The sequence below is a fragment of the Plecotus auritus genome (genome assembly GCF_963455305.1).
Source record: "Plecotus auritus genome assembly, chromosome: 6".
NCBI lineage: Eukaryota > Metazoa > Chordata > Mammalia > Chiroptera > Vespertilionidae > Plecotus > Plecotus auritus.
Genome location: NC_137773.1, coordinates 99,285,799 through 99,311,482, shown reverse-complemented (window position 1 = coordinate 99,311,482; position 25,684 = coordinate 99,285,799).

Genomic DNA, 25,684 nt, shown 5'->3' with positions numbered 1-25,684 from the left:
ATTTCCTCTTCATTCCAGGAATGGCTCTGGATCAAGTCCAATATATCTCAAGCAATTATTAAACAAATTACAGAGCCACAGAATGTCAGAGGGAAGAAACCCTGAGTTCATCTGGTTCAGTGGTTCACACCCCTGGCTGAACAGCAAAATCACTGGGGAGCTGTAAAGTGAATGATGCCTGGGACTGCCCCTGCCTCGGCATCATGACTTTCTAAAAGCTCCCCAAGTGATTCCAAGGGGCAGCCAGGTTTGAAAACCGCTGATGAGTCCAAGCTCCTCATTTTACAGATGAGGAAACTTTAAGCTCCAGAGATGAAATAAATAGCCCAAGGCAGGTTACATGGCTGGCTGTTGTTTGAGCTGTCTTCCGAATCCTAGAGCCTTTTCCCTACTTACATGGTTCTTTCACATTTATTAACACATTCATCCTCCTTACAGATCTTGAGGGTAAGGAGCATGATGTGATTACTCCCAATGTAGGGATCACAACACTGAGGCACATGGCAAGAAAATGATATTTTAATTAAGACTTTTCAGATTGCAGCAGAGGAAAAACACAAATATGGCCTCTTAACTTCTAGCCCAATAAGAGGTCCAGAAAGAAAAGTTGAGCATTCATTTACCAAGCCCACGACAGTGAGAGACACATTATGTACCCAAGTTTGGAAAGGTTACCAAGCTCTCTAAGGCCTCCCTCCCAGGCCAATTTCTCTTGTATCTGTTCAACATAACTCATTAAAGTCTTCCCAATTTTTATAGATCTTCATTTGTTACTGCCAGCACCTATTGGATCTCAATTTGCACCCAATTTATTTCTACCTCTTACAAGGAATGAGAACAAACAGCCCCTGCCCTTCTCTCATCTGAAGTTGTTTATTTACAATTGTATTTTAGTCCACACTGTTCCATTTATCCATTAGCTTTAATGTGTCTCTTTCAATCTTGTTACTATCAGAGATGTTATCATCATTCACCATAGCATTCTGGGGTGTCTATAGTTTATTAAATACTAGAGGCCCAGCGCACGAGATTCATGTACTAGAGAGTGGGGGGAGGTCCCTCAGGCCAGCCTGTGCCCTCTCGCAGTCCGGGACCCCTTGGGAGATGTCCGCCTGCTGGCTTAGGCCTGCTCTCCTGGGAGATCAGGCCTAAGCCAGCAGTCAGACATCCCTCTAGCAGTCCAGGGCTCTCGCAGTCTGGGACCCCTCGCTCCTTACTGCCCACCTGCAGCGGAAGCAGGAGAGGCTCCCGCCACCACCGCTGTGCTTGCCAGCCTTGAGCCCAGCTTCTGGCTGAGCAGCACTCCCCCTGTGGGAGCACACTGACCATGAGGGGGCAGCTCCTGCATTGAGCGTCTTCCCCCGGTGGTCTGTGTGCATCATAGCAACTGGTCATTCTGCCGTTCAGTTGATTTGCATATTAGCCTTTTATTATATAGGACTAGAGGCCCGCTGCATGATATTCATGCAAGAATAGGCCTTCTTTCCCCTGGTTCACTCCCAGCCGCCTGGCCCACGCTCCTGGCCCACCCAAGAGCCGGCAAGTCCCAGCTCCCCAGCCACCCGGGAGCTGGCAAGTCCCCGCTCCCCAGGCCCGGCCCTCCTGGGAGCCTGCAAGTCCCAGCTCCCCGGCCCGCCCAGAAACCGGCATGTCCCCACTCCAGGCCGGCCTGGGAGCCGGCAAGTCCCCGCTCCCAGCCTGCCCAGGAACCAGCATGTCCCCACTCCTATCCCACCGGGAGCCGGCAAGTCAGGGGGAGCCTGCAAATCCTCATTTCTGTCCGGAGCACGGCTCCAGTAGGTCCCTCTGCCACCCCCCTTCCCCTCATAGCAGGCATCATGCCCCTCCCAGCTGCTCCGCATCTGCATATGCAAATTAACCTCCATCTTTGTTGGGTTAATTTGCATACCCACTCTGATTGGCTGTGGGCCTAGCGGAGTGATGGTTAATTTGCATGTTTCTCTTTTATTAGGTAAGATGGTTTGTAGCAGCGTGGGAGTGAGTATATAGATGTGGAGGAAGGGGGTGGATATGAGGAGGCAGGAAAAAAGCGACGTCAGCACTAGGACTGTGGTCCCTTGGGGCTCTTCGCATACAGGAAGCCCCAGATAGAAAACAGGAGAGGGCTAGTGAGCCATTCTCACAGGAGCAGAGGGAGAGGTCCCCAATATCCAAACAGCAATGAAAAGAACCCTTCTTCATGTTGATAGATTCTTTGCCTCAGTCTTGGAGTCATCACTGCCTCGAATTTAAATGCCTTCATTTTTGATTCTCAGCTGCATCATTTTATAACAAGGATCTGTGAATTTTAACAGATAGGTTTCAGAAAATATGAATGGTGTAATTTGTGGGTTATGTATTGACATCACTTTGTGTGAACTCTAAGGAATAAGATGAGCTCCTGGGGGTTAACTGAGCTAAGAAAAAAAAACAAAAACAACGAGCCCAGCAGTCATTTCTGTACTCACACAGACTGCGCTTCCAGAAGCTTCTGCGCTGGACTGCCTGCCTGCATTGTGTTTCTGCATCTGACCCAGCCCTTATAAAGGAATTCCTGGAGCCCTTTTTCAACCAATAGACTAAGACTTTCCCCATACGATTGGAGTTGGGCAGCTCTGACCAATCAGAGCAGCTCTGTTCTGACCAACCAGGGATCGGGGGCCGGGACTTCTGTCTATATAAGCCAGCTCCCAGCAGGCTCCCAGAGCACCTTTTCCACCAAAGGCTGGGGAGAGACAGAAAGAGTGAAACATTGGAGGCCAGACTTGGGCCAGGGATAAAGCAACCGAGGTATCTATGGAACCGGTGACCCTTTAGACCGGCTAGGGCTGAGTTGTCCTTCATGGCATCCCCAAATTGGGGCTTCTTGCTTGCATTGGGGCTCCAATTACCATTGGTTGACAATCTTTTTTTTTACGTTGAAACTGGTTCTTGTGTTTAAGCCAGGTGAAGTGGTGTGTAGGGAAGAAGACTTTAAGGAGGAGATGTTTCCCAAAAGGCAGCCTCCAGTTATAGAGAGACACAGATTTGAGCACATAATAGCCATAGGGTCAGTTCTTTTTATTTGATTTACTGCAACACACACAACTCAGTTACATGGCTGAAGTGGATACAGGCTCTAAATACCGACCTCAGAGTACCATTTTTAAAAAGCTGCTCCAAGTCTGGGTAAGAAGAATGGGGTAATACATGCGGGAACAATTCCAACTGAGCCTGAGCACAGTTGGAAAAGGTCACCTCTCCCTCTGAATTTTGGAGGCACTAAATCTCTCCTTTCAGACCTAGACAACCGATTCATCCTTGATCTTCATAAATGTATTTTTTGTTCCTTCATTGGTTCCTTCATTGGTTCATTCACTCGTTCATTCCACAGCCTGCATACCCTTTTCATTTCTAGGAAGCCAGATGTTAGAGATTTTAATTACTCCTGAAGCTGACCACTCAGCAACCACAACATAGCTTCGAGCTCCGGCCCTGAGATGACAGTAGTTCAGGGCCACATTGACTTTCATGGGCCCTAGGCATTTAGCCTTCATGGATTTGTTTCTCCAACAACAATAATAATAATAGTAATTGCAAATATAATTTATACTTATATTAAATATATATTTAAATATGTATTACATATATGTTGTATATATGTTATACATGTATATATAAATATGTATTACATATATGTTGGATATATGTTATATATATATGTATATATATATATAATTTTATCTTACAACCATGTTATATAAAGACACATATAACCCAGTCTGGATTACATTGTTTATTGATTTTTCTTCTTATCTGAAGAAATATTAAAACAGTTTTGAGGGCCCCTAGAAGTATTGTGGACCCTAGGCATTGTGCCTAGAGCGATGGTGGCTGCAAGGACAGACCTAATGCTGATCCCTGCTCCCAGATCCAAGCAACTCTTCCACCATAGCATCCATCCAGAAGTGCTGCCTTTGTCTGGCTAGGAGAACCTCTGAACCTAAATTTGATCTCAGTTCCAAACCAGAGCTAATATATTCTGGGCGACTGGTGGAAATGTCTAGACTAGGAAAATTACATTGGGAGCAAGAAGTCCAGTAAAATATTCATAGAGTGAATGAATGAATGAATAATTGAATTTTTAAATATAGGGTGAATCTCATTTGTGCTTCAGGGGAAGATAATCTAAAAATTATAATCAAAGCCTGTGTTTACTTGAAAAATGCCAACTGATATTTGCCTAATCAAAGAAGTGCAGAAAATACAAGGACATTCACATTTTAAAAAGGGGCGATGGGCCTCTAAGGTCAAATGTCAGATATTTTTATTGATACACATAGCAATTTTGGGAGCTTAAAAACAATAATGAGCTGGTGCCACCATTTAATGGATCACCGATAATTTTTTTAAATATTTTTATTGATTTCAGAGAGGAAGGGAGAGCCAGAGAGAGATAGAAACATCAATGATGAGAGAGAATCATCAATCAGTTGCCTCCCGCACACCCCCCGACCCAGGGAGATGAAGCCCGCAACCCGGGCCTGTGCCCTGACCAGGACTCAAACCCCAACCTCCTGGTTCATAGATCAATGCTCAACCACTGAGTCACGCCCGCTGGGTGGATAACCTATAAATTTTAAGGTACTTCAGATGCATTTTCTCTCACTCTCATAAAGTTGGGTATTTTAGCTCCATTTCAGAGTTGAGCAAATGGAAGATGAATGATTAAGTGAGCCACTTAAGACCGGGATCCCTGTGATTTTGTTGCTACCTGGCCTTGGCTCACTTTCCTAACCTTGCAGGGGTCCAGTTTTCCAAACGTGAAGTGTAGCTGGTGCTACGTATATGCAAGGCACTAGAAAAATGCAAGGGGTCTTAGTGTTACTTTAGATTATATTTTAGAAAGAAAGTTATAAGAATAATTCTATATTTGAAATCCTACTACTCAAAGTTTTGTGAAATTTCTAAGCAAGTCATGGCAAGTTAGAGAATGGATTTTGGAACTGACATCTACCTCACCTGGTTACCTGTGGAGGGCTGTGAGGATACACAGGATGACCAACTCCTTCCAGTTTGCCCAAGACTTTTCAAGTTTTAGCACTGAAAATTCTGAGTTTCTGGAAATCCCTCAGTCTCTGGCAAACAGGAATCATTATTCATCCTAGACACATCTTCCTAACTAGCCCGTTTCCCCGTGAAAGCAGAAGGGGACCTCTAGGAGTCAGGTGTTTAAATTAAATCCTCATAGCACCCTGCAAAATGTATGCAATATGATCATCATCCTCTTCTAGGTGAGGAAATTGAGACTCAGAAGTGTTCAGACCACTGCCCAGGGTGCCCCTGCTATGAAGCTCTGAAACCCTGTGTGAGTCTCAGGTACATAGTCTTCTCTCACCATGCTGTGGGAGACACCTCCTGGATGAGGAATCTCTGGACTAAAATAGCAACTGCTATGCTAACCCTGAATTGGGTCTCAGTCAGTGAATTTCTCCTCCTCCAAGGCCCCGTCTACAATCATGGTAGAGATGGGATAAAGTTAGTTTGGTTAATTTGGTGCAGACAGGACATGGTTAATGTGGTGAAGAGTTTCCAGCTGCAGAATGAGACCATCATGGTCTTTAATTTGGGGGGAGGAGGGTGGGAAGCTTTCCTGGAAGTGGGTGGGAGGAGAAGATTCTTCGGGTGCCTGCCTGCCCGCTTTATTATTAGGTTAATTGAAACCATAAAAGCAAACTCAGATTTGCATTAAAGCCCTGCATAGCAGATGGCGACAAGTTTTGAGCATCATAAAAAGAGGATTGAAAGTTATAAAGAGTCTTGGGCTCATCTGTGCCAGAGTGCTGAGGAAAAGGCATTGTGGGAAACAGTGGCCTGCACCCCTATGTCGCCTACTCACACCACACAAACTCCCCAGCTGGGAAGGGTCCTTGTCACCAAAGGTCATCAGCCCTAGAAATGGTCCCAGCATCTTTCGCCTTGTTCACTCTTTTTTTTTTAATCCTCATGCGAGGATATGTTTTTATTGATTTTATAGAGAGAGGAAGGGAGAGAGAGAGAAACATCAATGTGAGAAAGCCACATCGATCAGTTGCCTCCCATACATATTCTGACTGGGGATCGAACCTGCAACCTAGGCATGTGCCATGAAGGGATGAACCCTCAACCTTTTGATGTGCAGGACAATGCTTCATCCAGCTGAGCCACCCATCCAGGGATCCCTTTGTTCACTCTTAAAGCATGTGTTTACATTAACTTTCTGTGGGGGAAATTCGGTTTGTACCTGGCCTTTCTCCATCTTATTCCTGCCACCTCTTTCCTTTCAACCTGGCAGCATCCTCATCCCACCATAGTGCCCACCTTGTCACTTTCTCCTAGCTACCTTCCTGGGAAGTCCCTGGCTTCAAGCAGACCTCTTCCTTCTTTTCTTTCCTGTCCATTGAATCAACCACTTCTCAGTGCTAACAACTAGCTGACTTAAAGGGATGAGACCCTATGAACTGATTCTCTGTCCACGGTGAATACCTCTCCTTGATGCCACCAGCGTCCTCACCTCAGCCTTGCCTCCCACATAATTGAGAACATAGACTCCTTTAGACATGAAGCTCTAAAGACATCAATATTGTCAGTGATTTTCATACCAAACTTAATACAAAGGACTTCCTGCTCTGCTTCACCTTGTCCCCACCTTAACTGTCACACCACCTTCTGGACTTTGCTCCATCCATTATTTCTTCTTTCCTGCATTTCCACTTGTTCCTTTCTCCTCTGGCTCTTTCTCTGCCTACACATGTGCCTGAGGAATCCCTGTTCCATCCTGCCTCCCTCTTATTACGTATTTTCCTCAAGCCTGTTTCCTGCTGCCTCTGCTCTCTTACCTCATCACCACCATTCTACTGAAACACTGCCCCTGTACCATCTCAGGTTCAAGGGGCTGTTTGGACATCTCCTTCTGCTTGTTCCTGCAACACCCCCTATAATCTGAATGTTGCCTTCTCCCTTATGCCATTCCAAGTATAGCAGTAAGAGTATTTCTTCCCAAATGGCAATCTCCTGGGACTTAGTGTGTGCCTCTACATCCCAATGAAAAAGGTGTTGTTGTGGTTACTAAAGTGGGAGGCTACCCTCTAAAACTTTGTGTTCTTTGAGGATAAGGGACCATATCCTGGTCATCTGGGATTTAGTCCTGGCAGGGTAATCATTCTAAATACATGTTACCTCACAGATAGCAGGATAAGAAAGTGATACTTTAGATTATATTTTAGAAAGAAAGTTATAAGAATAATTAGTGTTACTTTAGATTATATTTTAGAAAGATAATTTCCACAGTGATTAAGGAGTCTGAACAAAATCTTTGCGCCAGGCTTTTGCTCTTATGGTATTGTCACGTCACCTCCACTAACCTGTCATCTAAAAATGCCTGAATGAGTCATTCCTTTAGACTAAGCCACCGGAGGCCCTTGAACAACTTCAATTATCAAAGATGTGAAAAGAGAAAGGGTAGGAGTAGATATTCATTGGTCTCATACTATGTACAAGCCACCATTTTAGTCACTTTACCAGCATTCATCCAGGTAATCACTGATGGGTACATGTTTTAAAGCACATTATTTTACAGAAAAATAAATTAAGGCCAAGAAAAGTTAAACAATTTGTCCATTGGGGATAGCCAAGCTTTCCACACACCCTGGCCGACCCAGGCCTCTGCTTAAGGCTACAAAGTTTCAACTATAGAAGATACATAAATCCCAATAGAAATGGCTGCCACCATGGAGCAAGCAGAAGGCTTGGCTCCACTCCAGGCTACAAAGTTTCAATTGTAGAAGATAAATAAACCCCAGATACCAGGGCCTCTGCTTGGGTCACCAGGGGGCATGGCCAGCCTGCAAACCACCACAGGCCCCTCGCCCAGGCCCCCCCCCCCCATGCTCCAGGGGAACCCCCACCCTGATCCGGGACACCCTGCAGGGCAAACCAGCTGGCCCCCACCCGTGTACCAGGCCTCTATCCTATCTAATAAAAGAATAATATGCAGATTGACCATCACTCCAACACACAAGATGGCTGCCCCCATGTGGTCAAAGATCCTGCCCCCATGTGGACACAAGATGGCCACCACAAGATGGCCAGCAGGGGAGGGCAGTTGGGAGGGAGAAGGCCTGCAAGGGAGGGCAGTTGTGGGCAATCAGGCCTGCAGGGGAGGGCAGTTAGGGGTGACCAAGCAGGCAGAGGAGGGAAGTTGGGGACAACCAGGCCTGCAGGGGAGAGCAGTTGGGGGGAACCCAGGCCTGCAGGGGAGAGCAGTTGGCGGGGCCAAGGCCTGCAGGGGAGGGCAGTTGGGGGGGACCCAGGCCTGCAGGGGAGAGCAGTTGGGGGGGACAAGGCCTGCAGGGAAGGGCCGTTAGGGGTGACCAGGCCTGCAGGGGAGGGCAGTTAGGGGAAAACAGGCTGGCAGGGGAGCAGTTAGGCATCAATCAGGCTGGCAGGGAGTGGTTAGGGGGTGATCAGGCTGGCAGGCAGAAGCGGTTAGGGGCAATCAGGAAGGCAGGCCGGTGAGCAGTTGCGAGCCAGCAGTCCTGGATTGTGAGAGAGATGTCCGACTGCCCATTAAACGGGCAATCGGACATCCCTTGAGGGTCCCAGATTGGAGAGGGTGCAGGCTGGGCTGAGGGACACACCCCCCCATGCATGAATTTTGTGCACCGGGCCTCTAGTGTCTAATAAGTAGCCTTGGTAGGCTCTAAACCTTTTTCTATTCTACACCAAATCCTGTGTTTTTTCACTGCTCCAAGCAGCCTCATGACTTCACCATGAACAGGTCCCACCTTAGGTCCAATTAGTTTACAGATTGACCCGCCAGAAGGCAGGTCTATAAGGTGATGTGACTCAGAGTTATTAACATTTGGTGCTGGTTGGGAACAGGGCCCTAGAATCTCATGGCTCTAAAGGGGCACCGTTTTCATAGAGGCAATGGAAACTACCAGATGAGAGGCATGAAGAACTCTGCTGAGGAGTGGTCCCATGGGAGCCCTGAGAGGCCTAGTCATGGGAAGAGAAGGAGCATAAGAACAATTGGAGATCTCAGCAAAAGTATGTATTGAAGACAGAACTGTGTGATCTTTTCTTTCTTTCTTTCTTTTTTTTTTTTTTTTTTTTTTGGTTAATCCTCAACCAAGGATGTTTTTTTCATTGAATTTTAGAGAGAGTAGAAGAGAGAGAGGGAGTGGAGAGAGAGAGGAGAGAGAGAGAAAGAGAGAGAGAGAGAGAAACATCTATGTAAGAGAGACACATCAATTGCCTCCTGCATGCACCCTGACTAGTGCCAGGGATCAAACCTGCAACTCTGGTACATGCCCTTGAGTGGAATAAAACCTGTGGCCATTCTGTACATGAGCTGATGCTCTAACCACTTAGCAACACCAGCCAGGGCTTGTGTGATCCATTTATCCTCAGCCCCTAGCAGAGTGTCTAGTATATGGTGGCTGGTCCTTAGATGTTTGTGGAGGGAATACATAAAATGAGAATGGGCAGGGGAGTTTGGTGAGGGTCTGAAAGGAGGCAAAAATCTATTAAGAGCAAACCAGAATCAGATTGGTACTGAGGGTGTAGCCTGTGAAGTATGGGGGCAGACCCCTGGGAGGAGAGAGGAGATGTCTCAAGGAGAGTCTCTGTGGGGGTTGGTACAGGCCCAGCAATCTTCCCAGGAACCCAGAACACTCACTTATGATTTCTGGTGGCAAGCCAACCTCCAATGTGTCTCTTCTACCCAGCTCTCAGCAGGACAGTGACTGACCTTGGGACACATCTCAAGGTGCTGCTGACAAGACCAGCAGAGAGCTTTCTACAGGGGTCTGCAAAGTGTGTTTCTTAGAGCCCAGGATTGCAGATGTGCCTCAGGGAATGTCTCAGAAGGTGAGTGCGAGGCTGAAGCTGATCTTTGGGCCTCTATTTCTCCTTGCACAGAGTCATAGTGCATTGTTGATAGCCTAGGTCCAAATTTCAGCTCCATCACTAACCAGCTGTGTGACTTTGATCAAGTGGCTTAACCCCTCTGTGCCTCAATTCCTGATCTATAAAAGAGGGATGATAATGGGATATATTGCTTAGGGTTTTGTGCATGTAAAACAATTTGTGTGAAACACTTAGAATTATGCCTGGCACATAGTAAGCACTAAACAAATGTTAGGCATAGAAATAATGACACTATTATTATTGTCAGTACTAGATGCCCAGTGCACTAATTTGTGCACCAGTGGGGTCTTTCGGACTGGCCCGTGGGATTGGGCCAAAACTGGCTCTCTGACATCCCCAAGGGGTCCCGGATCACAAGAGGGCACAGACCAGGCCGAGAGACCCCACTGTTGCACAATTGGGGCCAGGGAGGGACGCAGGAGGTTGGCCAGCCAAGAAGGGACTGCAGGAGAGCTCCAAGGCCTATCCGGCCCATCTCGCTCAGTCCCGATCGGCTAGACCCCATCAGCAAGCTAACCTACCAATTGGAGTATCTGCCCCCTGTTGGTTAGTGCACATCATAGTGAGCGGTTGAGGAGCCTTAGCATCATTAGCATATTACACTTTGATTGGTTGAACAAACAACTGGATGACCGGACACTTAGCATATTAGGCTTTTATAATATTGGATTATTTAGGTCATCCAGTGTCTCAGGATGTGTCCTGACTTTGGCTGGCATGACAGGCATCCCATGCCTTTGCAGAGTAGCTTCAAGACACCCTCCCCACCTAGAGTGGCCCCAGGGAAGTGGGACCTTCCCTTTTCCTCTCAGAGAGGAGAGAGGCAGGCACAATTCCTGTCCCAGTAGGCACTGGGGAGCAGGAGGAGGGATTTCTTCTTGTTTTTGTCGTTGTTTTAATTTCTGAACGCTTTTCTCCCAGGGCTGGAAAGGCTGGGGTGTGGGGAACACTAAGCACCCAGGAGCCTGTGCAGCTGTGATTAGATGGCTGAGGCCCAGCAGCAGCAGCTGTTAATCCTGACTATTAATTAGAAGATATGGGAGAAAAGCAGCCTGAGAGCTCAGTTAAGCCTGAGCAGCTGCACTCCGCCTTCTTCCGTAGCATAATCCCCTGTGAGACTGGGTGAGCGTGGACTCCAGTGAACACCTGCCATCAAAGGCCCAGGTGTCTTTGCTCCCAGAAGCAGTCACTCCTTCCACTGAGACAGCACTTTGCAGATTCCCAAGCCCATTCAAAGGCTCTGTGGAGCCCCTGTTTTTACTCCCATTTGGAGGACTAGAAGAGGAGGCTTGGGGAGCCTGGGGGATTTGTGCCAATGAGTGTAGGGGCCAGGGCTCCTCCCAGGCATTGACAGTCAGTGCCAGCTCTGCCTTGCATGCCATGAGGAGCTGGACAGAGCATGGCTTATGCTCAGCTTGCTCCCAAATCAAAGCCTAGCACCCACCACGGTGGCCTCGTGGGTCATGGTGTTTGACCTGACACTGGTCCCTGCTGTCAGGAACTGAGCGGGCCACGCCTATAGGAGCTCTTTCCTCTCCCATTTCCTAGAGGTTCCTGTCCACACACCACAGCCTGGTTGTCACGATTCCCTACCCTCGCCTCCTGCAAGTTCCAACCCCTGACAGCAGTCCCTTCTCGGGGCATCCCTTCACAGGTTGTAGATAACCCCAGTTCTTACCTCACTGCCTCTTCGCCATAGCCTGAGAGTCAGTCAGGCTGGGAATGAGTCTCACATCCTGAAAGAGGGAGAACTCCCAGAGCTAAGATCTGCTCAGTCAGATCATCAGAACAACAGGGAGGGTTGAGGACCAGGTCTGAACTATTCATGTCCGCTTCCACTCTTACCTTTATGATGCTCTTTTTGCCTATACCGTCTTCCCCACTGGCCTCCATCCATAGGACTCTCCTTTGCCTCATTGACACCAGGGGCATATTTTGCACCAGGAGAGGGTCAGCCAGGTGACCAGCCTTGTACTGACAGGGCTCTGAGGGCACAGAGCGCACTGGGACTCTAGCCCTGGGTTTACTTTCTAACCCGCTGCTTCACCGTAATCGGGCCCTTCACTGGGGCTGTTTTTCCATCCGTGAAGCAGGGCTGTGCATCTGTGGGGAAAAGGGATGGAGAAGCTATGTGGAAATGATGGTTTCTAGGATCTCACCATTTGTAGGGGGAATAAAAACAGCTGATGGGAGCTGAGGCACCTGGAACTGGGAACTGCTTTTCTCTCTGTTCCCTTTCCCATCTTACTGGGAAGGGCTTCATGGGGTTGGCAAGGGGGAATTCAGGAGCTGTCAGGAATTAGGTTCCTGAATGTAAACACAGAAGTCAGAATATCCCACGCTGGACCTCTGGCTCTGCCACCTGTTAGCTAAGATGATGGAGATGGTGATGATGATGATGATGATCTTGATATATTTTTGGATGCTCACCATATATCAGATTTTATATTAAGGTTTCACACACATAATTTTAACTAAATTTCATAGAAAAATAGGATCTGTTCTTATGTCTGTTTTAAAAGATAGGAAACAGAGGCTTATAGATGTTAAGTAACTCACCATTCAGTTGGCAACAGCACATCAGGTTTTTAATCCATGACTTTGTAATCACCAACATGTACACTCACTGCCAAATTACACATCTCTTTAACACTCATCGTCTTCACTGGAAAATGGGCATAAAACAATCTACATGTGTATTATTGCTGCTTGGCCTATGGTGATAGCACCTATGTTCTGTGCCTACCACAGCACCTGGTCCACGTTAGGGGCAAAATCAATGAGGGTTTCCTTCCATGGTCTCCGAGGCATCCAGGGCTTTACCAGGGAAGTGGTGGAGATGCCTCAAGGCACTTTGCACTTCTGGCCACTTCTGAACCCAATCTCTATCAGCCCTCCCCTGCCCCAGCTGCATGGTTCTGATGAAATAGGAAAGCATTCAGAGATGATCCAGCCAAAATAGCTCCTTTAATATAGCAAGAGACTGAGGACGGAAAAGTCAGGGGTCTGTTTAAAATGACAGGAACTGTTACAGGCAAAGCCTCTAGCCCTCCAGGCCAGGGTCTTTCAACACTAGATATATTAGGCACCAGATCTGAAATTTTTTTTTTTTTAACTTTATTTTTTATTTTTATTTTTTAAACTTTTTTATTGTTTTAAATTAAATTTTTTATTTTGAGATCATTGTAGAGTCATTGCAATTGCAAGAAACAAGAGACATCCCTTGTACCTCCCACCCAGTTCCTCGAATGGTCACATCATACAGCGCTACAGCAGTGTCACAGCCTGGAGACTGACATTGGTCAGGCAGGACGCAGATACCCTCGCCACCAGCGAGATTCCTCATGTTGCCTTTTTATAGCCCCACTCACTTTTTTCTAGTGCCCCTCTCTTAACCCCTGGCAACCATTAATCTACTCTCCATTTCCATAATTTTTTGCTTTTCAGGAATGTTCCATATTGGAGTAATTCAATATTAATCTTTATAGGTTGGCTTTTTCACTCAGAACAATTCTTTGGAGGTTTACCCAGGTTGTCATGTGTATTGGTAGTCTGTTGCCTTGATTGCTGAGTAGTAGTCCATGAAATGGGTGTACCACGCAAGGGGCGTTTAACTGTTCACCTGTTGAAAGTATCTGATTTCAGACTATTATGAATAAAGCTGTTATAAACATTCATGTACAGGTTTTCATGTCCATGTCATTTTTCATTTCCCTGGAATAAATGTCCAGATGTATGGTAGTTGCTTGTTTAGTTTATTTTAAGGAACGGCCAAACTGTTTTCTAGAGTGGATGTACCATTTATTTTACTTCTCATCAGGGATGTATGGGTGATCCAGTTTCTCTGCATAACTGTCAATGTTTGATATTGTCACCTGTATCATACTCGCCATTGTGATCGGTGCACAGTGGTATCTCATCGTGGTCTGATTTGCATCTCCTAAGGACTGGTGACGTTGAACATCTCTTCAAGTGCTTGTGTGCATTGGCATGTCCTCTTCAGTGAAATGTCTGTTCATGTTGACCATTTTCTAATTGGATTATTTTTTTTATTGTTGAGTTTTGTGAGTTATTTATATAATCAAGATAACTATTCCACTCTTGGATATATAGCTTGCAAATGTTTTTGCATGCTTTATACCTTATCTTTTTATTTCCCTAACAAGGTCTGTTGCAGAATAAAAGTTTTTCATATGGATGAGGTTCAATTTATTAATTTTCTCTTTTATGCATTGTAAATCTTCCTGTAGCCTAAGAACTTGTTGCCTAGCCTTAAATGACAAAGATACTTTATTTTTTTTTTCAAAAAGATGTATAGTTTCAGTTTTACATAGAAGTTTGTGATCCATTTTGAGTTAATTTTTGTGTGAGATATGAAACTTTGGTCAAGGTTTGTTTTTGTTTATGCCTGTGGAAGTCTTATTGTTGAAGTGCCATTTGTTAAGAAAAGATTATCATTCCTCCACTTAATTGCTTTTGTATCTTTGTTAAATCTCAGTTAGCTATATTTATGTAGGTCTATTTCTGCATCTTCTGTTCTGTTTTATTTATTTGTGTCTATCCTACCACATAATCTTGATTACTGCAACTATGTAATTAAGTCTTCAAATTAAATAGACTGACTGCACTCAATTTATTCTTCTTTTCAAATTGCTTTAGCTATTGTAGCTCTTTGCCTTCTGATATAAATTTTAGAATAATATTACCTGTAAATTTTTAAAAAATCTAGTTAGAATTTTGGTAAAAAAATACATTAAATCTACATACCAATTTGAGGAGAATTGACATGTTTTCTATGTGGAGTCCTCCAATCTATAAACACTGTGTATCTCTTCATTTATATAGGACTTTTAAATTTTTATTTCATCAAAATTTTGTAGTTTTCAGCATGTAAGTCCTGTACATATTTTCCTAGATTTACACCTAAGTGTTTGATATTTTTTGAGTAATCATAAATGGTATTATATTTTTGAATTTGATGTTCATGTGTTTATTATAGTATATAGAAATGCAATTAAGTTTTATATGTTTATCTTGCATCCTGGAAATTTCCTGACCTCACTTATTAGGCATCTGCAAATAGGACCACTCCTCTTTCTCTCTAATCTGTGTCTTTTATTTCCTTTTCTTGCCTTATTGCACTGGCTAGAAGCAAGAATAGACATCCTTGCCTTTTTCCCAGTCTTAGGAAGAAAGCAGTCTTTCACCATTAAATATAATATCACCGGGAGGCTTTTATAGATACTATTTATGACAGTTAAGAAAGTTTTCTTCTATTCCTAATTTTCTGTGAGATTTTATCATAATAGGCATTTAATGATGTCAAATATTTCTCTACCTCAATTTTGTAATCACATGCTTTATATTCTTTAGCTGGTTAATAAATATGTTGCATTCATGGAGTATATCTTACTTGACCATGTTATATGAATTTTTATAATAAATCTTTATTGTTCAGATTATTACAGGTGTTCTTTTTTTCCCCCATAGCTCCCCTCCACCTGATTCCCCACCCCACCCCATGCCCTTACCTCCCGCCACTGTCCTCATCCATAGGTGTAAGATTTTTGTCCAATCTCTTCCCGCACCCCTCACACCTCCTTCCCCCTGAGAATTGTCAGTCCACTCCCTTTCTATGTCCCTGATTCTATTATATTCACCAGTCCATTCTGTTCTTCAGATTTTTTTTTAAATATATTTTATTGATATTTTACAGAGAGGAAGGGAGAGGGATAGATAGCTAGAAACATCGATGAGAGAGAAACATCGATCAGCTGCCTCCTGCACACCTCCCACCAGGGATGTGCCCGCAACCAATGTACATGCCCTTGACCGGAATCGAACCCGGGACCCTTGAGTCCGCAGGCCGACGCTCTATCCACTGAGCCAAACCGGTTTCAGCTTCAGATTTTTTATTCACTTGATTTTTAGATTCACTTGTTGGTAGGTATGTATTTGATGTCATTTTGTTGTTCATAATTTTTATCTTTACCTTTTTCTTCTTCTTCCTCTTCTTAAAGAATACCCTTCAGCATTTCATGTAATCCTGGTTTGGTGGTGATGAACTCCTTTAGTTTTTCTTGTCTGTGAAGCTCTTTATCTGACCTTCAATTCTGAATGATAGCTTTGCTGGGTAGAGTAATCTTGGTTGTAGGTTCTTGCTGTTCATCACCTTGAATATTTCTTGCCACTCATTTCTGGCCTGCATAGTTTCTGCCGAGAAATCAGCTGACAGTCGTATGGGTGCTCCCTTGTAGGTAACTAACCGTTTTTCTCTTGCTGCTTTCAAGATTCTCTCTTTGTCTTTTGCCCTTGGCATTTTAATTATGATGTGTCTTGGCGTGGTCCTCTTTGGATTCCTCTTGTATGGGGTTCTGTGTGCTTCTTGAACTTGTAAGTCTATTTCTTTCACCAGGTAGGGAAAGTTTTCTGTCATTATTTCTTCTAATAGGTTTTCAATATTTTGCTCTCTCTCTTCTTCTGGCACCCCAAAAAATCAGATGTTGGTACGCTTAAAGTTGTCCCAGAGGCTCCTTACACTATCTTCATATTTTTGGATTTTTTCTTTTTGTTTTTCTGGTTGGGTGTTTTTTGTTTCCTCATATTTCAGATCTTTGGTTTGATTCTTGGGGTATGTTGATCTACAGTTAAGTTTCTGTATATTCTTTATTTCAGACAGTGTATGCTTAATTTCTGACTGGTCCTTTTTCATTTTTTTTGGCATTCTCGTTAAGATCCTTAAAGGTCTCACTAAGTTCCTCAGCGGTTTTTAGAAGATTCTTGAGTAACCTTATAAAAGTGGTTCTGAACTCTATGTCGTCCAGTAGTTTGCTTTCCTCCATTTCTTTCATTCGTGACATGTTTCTTTGTCTCCACATTTTGCTGCTTCCTTGTGTTGATAGAGTGGCTTTGTGTGGTAGGTGACCTATAGGGGCCAGGAGCTCAGCCTCCCCAATCACCTGAGGTGGACGCCTTTGGTACACCCCTTTGTGGGCTGAGTGCAAAGTCTTGGTGTAGTTAAGCCTTGATTGCTGTTGGTACACTGGGAGGAATTGACCTCCAGGCCAACTGGCTGTGAGGACCCGCTGTGTCTATAATGGAAGAACTGCTGCACTGGAGACACGCTTATGGTGCAGGACTTGTTTCAGCGGGGCTTTGGTGCTCACTGAGTCTGCCTCCTGAATGTGTCACTTATGGATGTGAGAAGTTGAAATCTGGTGTCTCACACTGACCACTAGGTACACTGGCTTCTGGATCTCCAATGGGGTGCAGGTCAGTTACTCTCTGAGGCCACTCAGCAGGCGCTACAGCGAGAACCACAGTTTTCTCCTCTTTGCTTGGGGTTTGGAGGTTTTGGAGCTGTCTGACCTGGGCTGCAAGTTTGCTAGGTTAAGCTGAGATAGGGCAGGCCATTCATATGCGAAAGCCGCTGCTTGGAGTTTGGGTGGGTTTGTAGATTGTGCGGGGCGGGGTCTCAGGGCCTCACTAGGCTAGGGCATGACAAACAGCGATGGCTGCCAGTTAGCTGGCTCTGTGTCTCCGACCGCATCCCCACATCCTGTGCCCCAGCACAATAAATAATTATTCCTGCGCGCAGCCCTGCAAGCAAGCCTCCCTCACTTTCCGACCCCACGGCAGACAGTCCAGCTTCTCCCTGTAGGAGCCTGGGTCCCCCGCGTCTCCCCAGAAAATGGAGTTCGGAGTAATCAGGAGCTTGTCTCCCTTTGGGTTGAAAAAAGCAGCGCTCCCAGTCTCCCGTCACCAGCCCAATACGCGCACCTCTGTACCTCAGCTTTTCAGCGCTTGTGCACCCTTCAATGCTGTTTGCTCTTTCCTTCTAGTTGTAGAACTTCCACTCAGCCAGCTTTCCCGTGGTTCTGGGTGATAGACGTTTTGTCTTTTAGTTGTAGTTTTGAAATTGTTGTGCGAGGCAGCAGTTTAGGTGTTTACCTACGCCGCCATCTTGGATACTCTCCTATTTTTAATATGCTGCTGATTTCTATATGCTAATATTTTGTTAAGTATTTTGGAATGTATATTATTAAGTATATTGATCTGCAATTTTCTTTCTCTCTTTCTCTCTGTCTTTCTTTTTCTTTCACACTATTTTTGTCTGGTTTTGATATCATGGTAATACTAGTTTAATAAAATGAATTAGAAAGTCTTCCTTCCCCTTTTATTCTGGATGTGATTTGTAGAATTAATCTTAATTCTTTCTTACATATCTGGTAGAATTTTTTAGTAAAACCTCTAAGCCTGGAGGTTCCTTTTTCTGGAGTTTTTAAAATATAAATTCGATTTCCTTCATAGTTATTTAAGTTTCCTTAATAGGTTACTCACATTTCCTCTTCTATAATGAGTGTGCAGTTTTTCTTTGTGCTTTTTGAGAAATCAGTTCATTTCATCTAAATTATTAAACTGATGTGTGCAGAATTGTTTATGGTATTCCATTTTTTTTTAAATGTAGAGTCTCTGGTGCTACCCTCTGATTTCTGATATTAGTACTTTGAGTCTTCTCCCTTTTCCTCTTTGTCAGTATTACTAAAGGTGTGTCAATTTTACTCATTTCAAAGAATCAGCTTTGTTCCATTGGTTTTCTTTATTTTTTTTCTTCCTCCTGCTTGACCTGGGTTTATTTTGCTCTCATTTTTCTAAGTTTTTGGATGGGAGCTTAATTATGGATTTGAAAATTTTTCTCTTTTCTAATGTACATATTTAGCACTATAAATTTCCTTCTCAGCATTGCTTTAGCTGTGTCACACAGATTTTGGTATGTTGTACTCTGATTTTTTATTCAGTTCAATTTATTTTTATTTATTTCTTCTGACAGATTCTCTTTGACCCATGGGTTATTTAGAAGTGTACTGTTTAATTTTCCAGTGTTGGGGGATATTCTGTTTTTCTTTTTGCTATTGATTTCTAGTATGATTACATGATGAGAGGAGAACATACTCTATGAATGCAACTTTAAAACATTTGTTGAATTTTGTTTTGTGGCCCAATATATGGTCTATATTGGCTCATGTAAATGGAAACTTGAGAAGAATGTATTCTGCTGTTGGGTGCAGTGCTTTATATAAACACTAGAGGCCCGATGCATGAATTCATGCACCAGTGGGGTCCCTCGGCCTGGCCTGTGGGATTGGGCCAAAACCAGCTCTCAGACATGCCCTGAGGGGTCCCGGATTGTGAGAGGACACAGACCAGGACAAGGGACCCCACTGGTGCACAATCGGTTCTGAGGAGGGACCACAGGAGGGCTCCAGGGCGTGCCTGGCCCATCTTGCTCAGTCCTGATCTGCCAGACCCCAGCAGCAAGCTAACCTACTGGTCGAATGGTGGTCAGTGCACATCATAGCAAATGGTTGAGTGGCTTTAGCATATAATTAACATACTAGAGGCCTGATGCACGAAATTCATGCATGGGGGGAAGGTTGTCCCTCAGCTGAGCCTGCATCCTCTCCAATCTGGGACCTATTGAGGGATGTCTGACTGCCCTCTCACAATCCAGGACTGCTGGCTCCCAACTGCTCGCCTGCCTACCTGCCTGATTGCCCCTAACTGCTTCTGCCTACCAGCCTGATCACCCCCTAACCACTCTCCTGCCAGCCTGATTGATGCCTAACTGCTCCCCTGCCAGCCCGATTGCCTCTAACTGCCCTTCCCTGCTGGCCTGGTCACCCTAACTGCCCTCCCTTGCCAGCCTTGTCACCCTTTACTGCCCTGGACCCCCCCAACTTCCTTCCCTTGCAGGCCTGGTCCCCCCAACTGCCCTCCCCTGCAGGCCTGGTCCCATCTCAACTGCCCTCCCCTGCAGGCCTGGGTTCCCCCAACTCTCTTTCCTGCAGGCCTGGTCGCCCCCAACTGCCCCCCTCTGCTGGCCCGGTCACCCCTAACTGCACTCCCCTGCTGGCCTGGTCCCCCCCAACTGCTCTCCCCTGCAGGCCTGGTTCCTCCCAACTGCCCTCTCCTGCCTGCCCAGTCACCCCTAACTGCCCTCCCCTGCCAGCTTGGTCCCCCCCAACTGCCCTCCCCTGCAGGCCTGGGTTCCCCCCAACTCTCCTCCCCTGTAGGCCTGGTCACCCCAACTGGCCTCCTCTGCCGGCCCAGTCACCTTTTACTGCCCTCCCCTGCAGGCCTGATTGCCCCCAACTGAATATTAATATAGCAGCCCTGCCCTCTTTTAATTAATGCTTGCATGATATATATTTTTCCATTATTTTATATTCTAAACACTTATGTAGTTTTATATTCAAGGTGAGTTTTTATAGACAATAATAGCTAGGTCATATTTTAATACTCTTTTCCAATCTCTGTCTTTTAATTGGTATATTTAGACCATTTACATTTCATCTAATTAGTGATATGCTAGAGCTTAAGCATGCAATTTTATTATTCTTTTTTTTTGTTTGTTATTTCTGTTTGAATTTGTTTTGTTCTAACTGACTTCTTGTGTAATCATTGAACACTTTTAGAATTTAATTTTGACTTATTTATACTGTTTTGAGTGTATCCCTTTGTTTAGGCTTTTACATGATTGTCCTAGATATATAGAAATAACATCACAGTCTTCTGGCATGCTTATTTTACCAGTTAAATGAAGAAACATTACCTTCCTTACATTCCTGTACCTCCTTTTAAATAATATAATTTTTAAAGTATCTTTTCTTATTTCTTTTTATTGTTGAAACTATTACAGATGTCTACCATCCCCCCTTTCCCACCTCCATCCATCCCCCATTAAGTATCTTAGGTACATAGTAGAGGCCCGGTGCACGAAATTCATACAAGATTAGGATCCCTAGGCCTGTGACCAGGGCTGATCAGGTTTCCTGCTTCCTGGTCTCCCCGCCTCCTCCTTTTCTTGCTCCCTCAGCACCCCACTGCCACTCATCATCCGCCATGCTCCACACCACCCCCTAGTGGTCAGCACACATCATAGCGAGTGATCAAACTCCTGGTCAAACTTCCGAGGGGACAATTTGTGTAATAGCCTTTTATTATATAGGATACTTAGAATTACATTAGATAGTGCTATAGTTTTTTAATCAATCATCAAACATAATTTAGGAAGTACAAGAGAAAAATCTATGAAATTTACCCATATTTTTGCTCAACATATTCTTTCTTCCTTCCTGAGGTTCCACGTTTCCTTATTACATTGTTTCCTTTCTTTCTCTTAGTCTTACTTCATCTAAGTCTGTCTTGGTTGTTCCTTCATTCCTTGAGGATATTTTTGCTGGATATGGGGTTCTGGATTGACAGTTCTTTTTTTCCCCACCAGTACTTGAAAATGTGCCACTTCCTTTTGACTTCTTCCTCATGAGAAATTCCATGGCATTTACATAGTTTTTCCTCTCTGGGTAACCTATTGTTCCTCTTTCATTGATTTTGCAATGTCTTGGGTGTTCAGAAGTTTGACTATGATGTATTGTAACAAATTTTTAGAAAGGTTTGTTTATTTATTTATTTATTTATTTATTTATTTATTTATTTATTTATTTGGTATTCACTTGGCTTCTTGTACTTGTAGGTTTATGTATCATGCTAAATATGGTACATTCTCAGCCACTATTATTTTGAGCACTTTTTTAGCCCTGTCTTCTTTCTTCTCTCCTTTCAGGTTTCACATGACTTAAATGTTAAATTGTTGCTACAGTTCCCAAAGTCCCTTAGCGTCTGTCTCCCCAACTTCAGGATATTTTTCTTCCTGATATTCAGATTGGGTAATTTCTATTGTTTTATCATCCAATTAATGGGTCTTTTCTTCTGCTCCTTCAATTTGTCTTCTTAGCCTATTAATTGGGTTTATTTCCATTATTATATTTTTAGTACAAAATCTTTCAATTTGATTTTTACTTATACATCTATGCCGAGACTTTTTGATTTACATTTGTTTCAAGTGTTCTTAAAATTGCTTACTGAAACATTTTTGTGATGACTACTTCAACATTTTTTCCCAGATAATTCTAACATCTCTGTCATATTTGATGTTAGCATTCATTCAAATTGAGATCTTCGTATAACAGGAGATTTTCTAATGAAACTTGAATATTTGGGTATGACATTATGAAGCATTGGATTTACTTTAGACCTTATGCTTTAGCTAGCTTCCTTTAATACCATCGAAGCAGGGGGAAAGGGTATGACTTCTTATTACTGCCAGGTGAAAGGTTCTCCATGTGGCCTCTGTTGAAACCCTAGAATGATGCGCCTTGTAACAGGGAGCTCCCATCCCTGCTAGGCCCCTACTCCCTGGTTGGGAGACGGTAGAAGTAAAGTGCCTCATTACTTTTCCTGCATGGTTTACACTGACACTAAGTGTGCAAGGTGGAGAGGAGCCTATTACCTTTTGGCAGATGATATCAAGATGATGTCCCAGTTCCCTATTGGTCTTCTCTGTCCCTACTGCAGCAGAGAAGGTGGGGCACTTCAATACACCTGAACAAGGTGGGAAGTCTAGGCTACACGCTCTGCTCTTGCTGGCAAGGGTAGGAGTGAGGCCACAGTTTTTACTGGGGTTTGGCTGAAGTAGAGCCATTATTGTCTAAACATTTTCTGTCTTTTTATGTTTATCCTTTCCTAGTTATTTGCCTAAAGAATCAGGTTTGCATTTGAGATTTTTAAAAAATTTTTATTTTATTTTTACACATATTGGCATTTCCAGGTTTCTGGTTTCTTCAGTTCCAAGTGAGGAATGTATGAGGCAAAAATAGAAAATCAGGAAACTAACCACCATATTGTTCCTTCAGTCCTCAGTCCCTAGACAATTTATCTTCTGCTTGCCATGTTCCAGGATTTTCTTATGTTTGTTCTATGTATAATGTCCAAGGTTTTAGTTGTACTTAGTGGGAGGAGCATCTCTAGTCCAAAAATTCCAGACATATCTTGTTCAGTTTTTTGTTTATTCATTGTTGTTGTTTTGTTTTTATTTTTGTTTTATTTTTGTTTTATTTTGTTTTGTTTTTTTGCATGGGGGACACATTTAGGCTACCAGATTCCCAAAGGAAGGCTGTGGGAAGAGTATATGAAATATGGGACTAAGTGTCTCAATCCAGCAAAATTTCAGATGGCCTTTCCAACAAGAGTCCTCATTTTCAAACCCTCTTAACTCATGTTTCATGGATGGTCTATTGGAGTGTGAGTTGTCTGTAAAACCACTCTGGGGTAGAGAAACCAAGATGGCGGCATAGGTAAACACCTAAACCACTGCCTCGCACAACAATTTCAAAACTACAACTAAAAGACGAAACGGACACCATCCAGAACCACAAGAAAGATGGCTGAGTGGAAATTCTACAACTAGATGGAAAGAGAAAAACACATTGAGACTCGGAGGAGCTGCAAAAGGCTGAGGTATGGAGACACATGCCAGTGGAGAGGACTGGAGGCTGAGTGCGTGGCTGGCTTTCTCAAGTGGGAGGGAGACGGAAGCTCCTGACTGTGCTGAACTCCAGTCACAGGCAAGAATCTGGGAACCCAGACTCATTTGGGGGGAATGTGGACTGTCTGACAGCAGGCGAAACTCGAGGGCGGCTTTCACTCAGAGGTGCTGGCAGCAATTACCAAGGGACACTGAGATCCAGGGGCCTCATAGGGCAGGGCTGACTGGAAGCCAAGGCTGTCTGCTCCACCCTGAGACTCTTCCCCATCCAAGCTGAGCACAGAGGCTTTTGCAATTTTGCAAGTCTTATCTCATAAGGGTGTTTACAGCACAGAAGTTCTCCCATCATAGACACAGCTGATCCTCACAGCCAATTGTCCTGGAGGTCAGTTCCTCCCAGTGATACCAACAACAATCAAGACTTAACTACAACAAGGATGTGCACACAGTCCACAAAAGAGTGCACCAAAAGTGTCCACCTCAGGTAACTGGGGAGGCTGAGCCACTGGTGCCCTATAGGACACTTAGCACACAAAGCCACTCTATCAACTCAGGGAAGCAGCGAAAATGCGGAGACAGAGAAACAGATCACAAATGAAAGAAATGGAGGAAAGCAAACTACTGGATATAGAGTTCAAAACCACGGTTATAAGGTTTTTCAAGAATTTCCTAGAAAAGGCCGATAAATTTAGCGAGACCCTCAAGGATATGAAAAAGGACCAACTAGAAATTCAACATACACTGACTGAAATAAAAATATTATACAGAGACCTAACAGCAGACTAGAAGACCTCAAGAATCAAGTCAAAGATTTGAAATACAAAGAAGCAAAAAACACTCAACCGGAAAAGCAAATAGAAAAAAGAATCCAAAAACTTGAAGATAGTGTAAGGAGCCTTTGGGACAACCTCAAGCGTACCAACATCCAAATCATGGGGGTGCCAGAAGAAGAGAGAGAGCAAGATACTGAAAACCTATTTGAAGAAATAATGACCGAAAACTTCTCCCACCTGGTGAAAGAAATAGACTTACAAGTCCAGGAAGTGCACAGAACCCCAAACAAAAGGAATCCAAAGAGGACCACACCAAGACACATCATAATTAAAATGCCAAGAGCAAAAGACAAAGAGAGAATATTAAAAGCAGCAAGAGAAAAACAGTTAATTACCTACAAGGGAGCACCCATATGATTGTCAGCTGATTTCTCAACAGAAACTATGCAGGCCAGATTGGAGTGGCAAGAAATATTCAAAGTGATGAATAGCAAGAACCTACAACCAAGATTACTCTACCCAGCAAAGCTATCATTCACAATTGAAGGTCAGATAAGAGCTTCACAGATAAGAAAAAGCTAAAGGAGTTCATCACCACCAAACCAGTATTATATGAAATGCTGAAAGGTATTCCTTAAGAAGAGGAAGAAGAAAATGGTAAAGATAAAAATTATGAACAACAAATACATATCTATCAACAAGTTAATCTAAAAATCAAGTGAATAAAAAATCTGATGAACAGAATAAATTGGTGAATATAATAGAATCAGAGGCATAGAAAGGGAGTGGACTGACAGTTCTTGGGGGGAAAGGGGTGTGGGGGGTGTGGGAAGAGACCTGACAAAAATCTTACACCTATGGATGAGGACAGTGGCGGGGGGGAGGTAAGGGCAGAGGGTGGGGTGGAGGGCAGCTATGGGAGGGAAAAAGAGAAACAATTGTAATAATCTGAACAATAAAGATTTATTAAATTAAAAAAAAACACTCTGAAATTACATGTAAAATACTCATATGTGTATTAATCTGTGGAGGGGACACATCTTCAATTGAATTCCAAAGGGTATGTGACCCTTCAAATTTAAGACTCTGTTTTAGGAAGTCTAAATGTTACCTTTATTTTAGAACACCATCCTAGTGCTTCCTATTCAGACCACTTTGCTTTTTTTCTATTTTCTATTGTGCTTTGGCATCTAGCCACCAAGAGGCTCAGATTAATAGTCCAATTAATGTGACTGTGGGGATATTGCTGGGAACATTTCCCTCCACAGCCCGGTGTCTTCTTCAGGAAGACCCATGGGAGAAATTCCTCTTGGGCCTCATCACCAGGAAAAACTGTTCTGTTTTTCTGCTTACAGTGGCATTCTTTTTTATTGTTTCCCCCATTATGGACCATTTGCTTCTTATAACTATGTTTTTGTTTTGTTTTAATCTTTATTGTTAAGAGTAGTACAGATGTCCCTCCCTTTTGCCCCCTTGCCCCCCTCCACCCAGTTCCCATACCACCCCAGTCCTTCACCACCCTAGTCCTTCACCACCGTATTGTCTGTGTCAATGGGTAATGCATATATGCACCTAA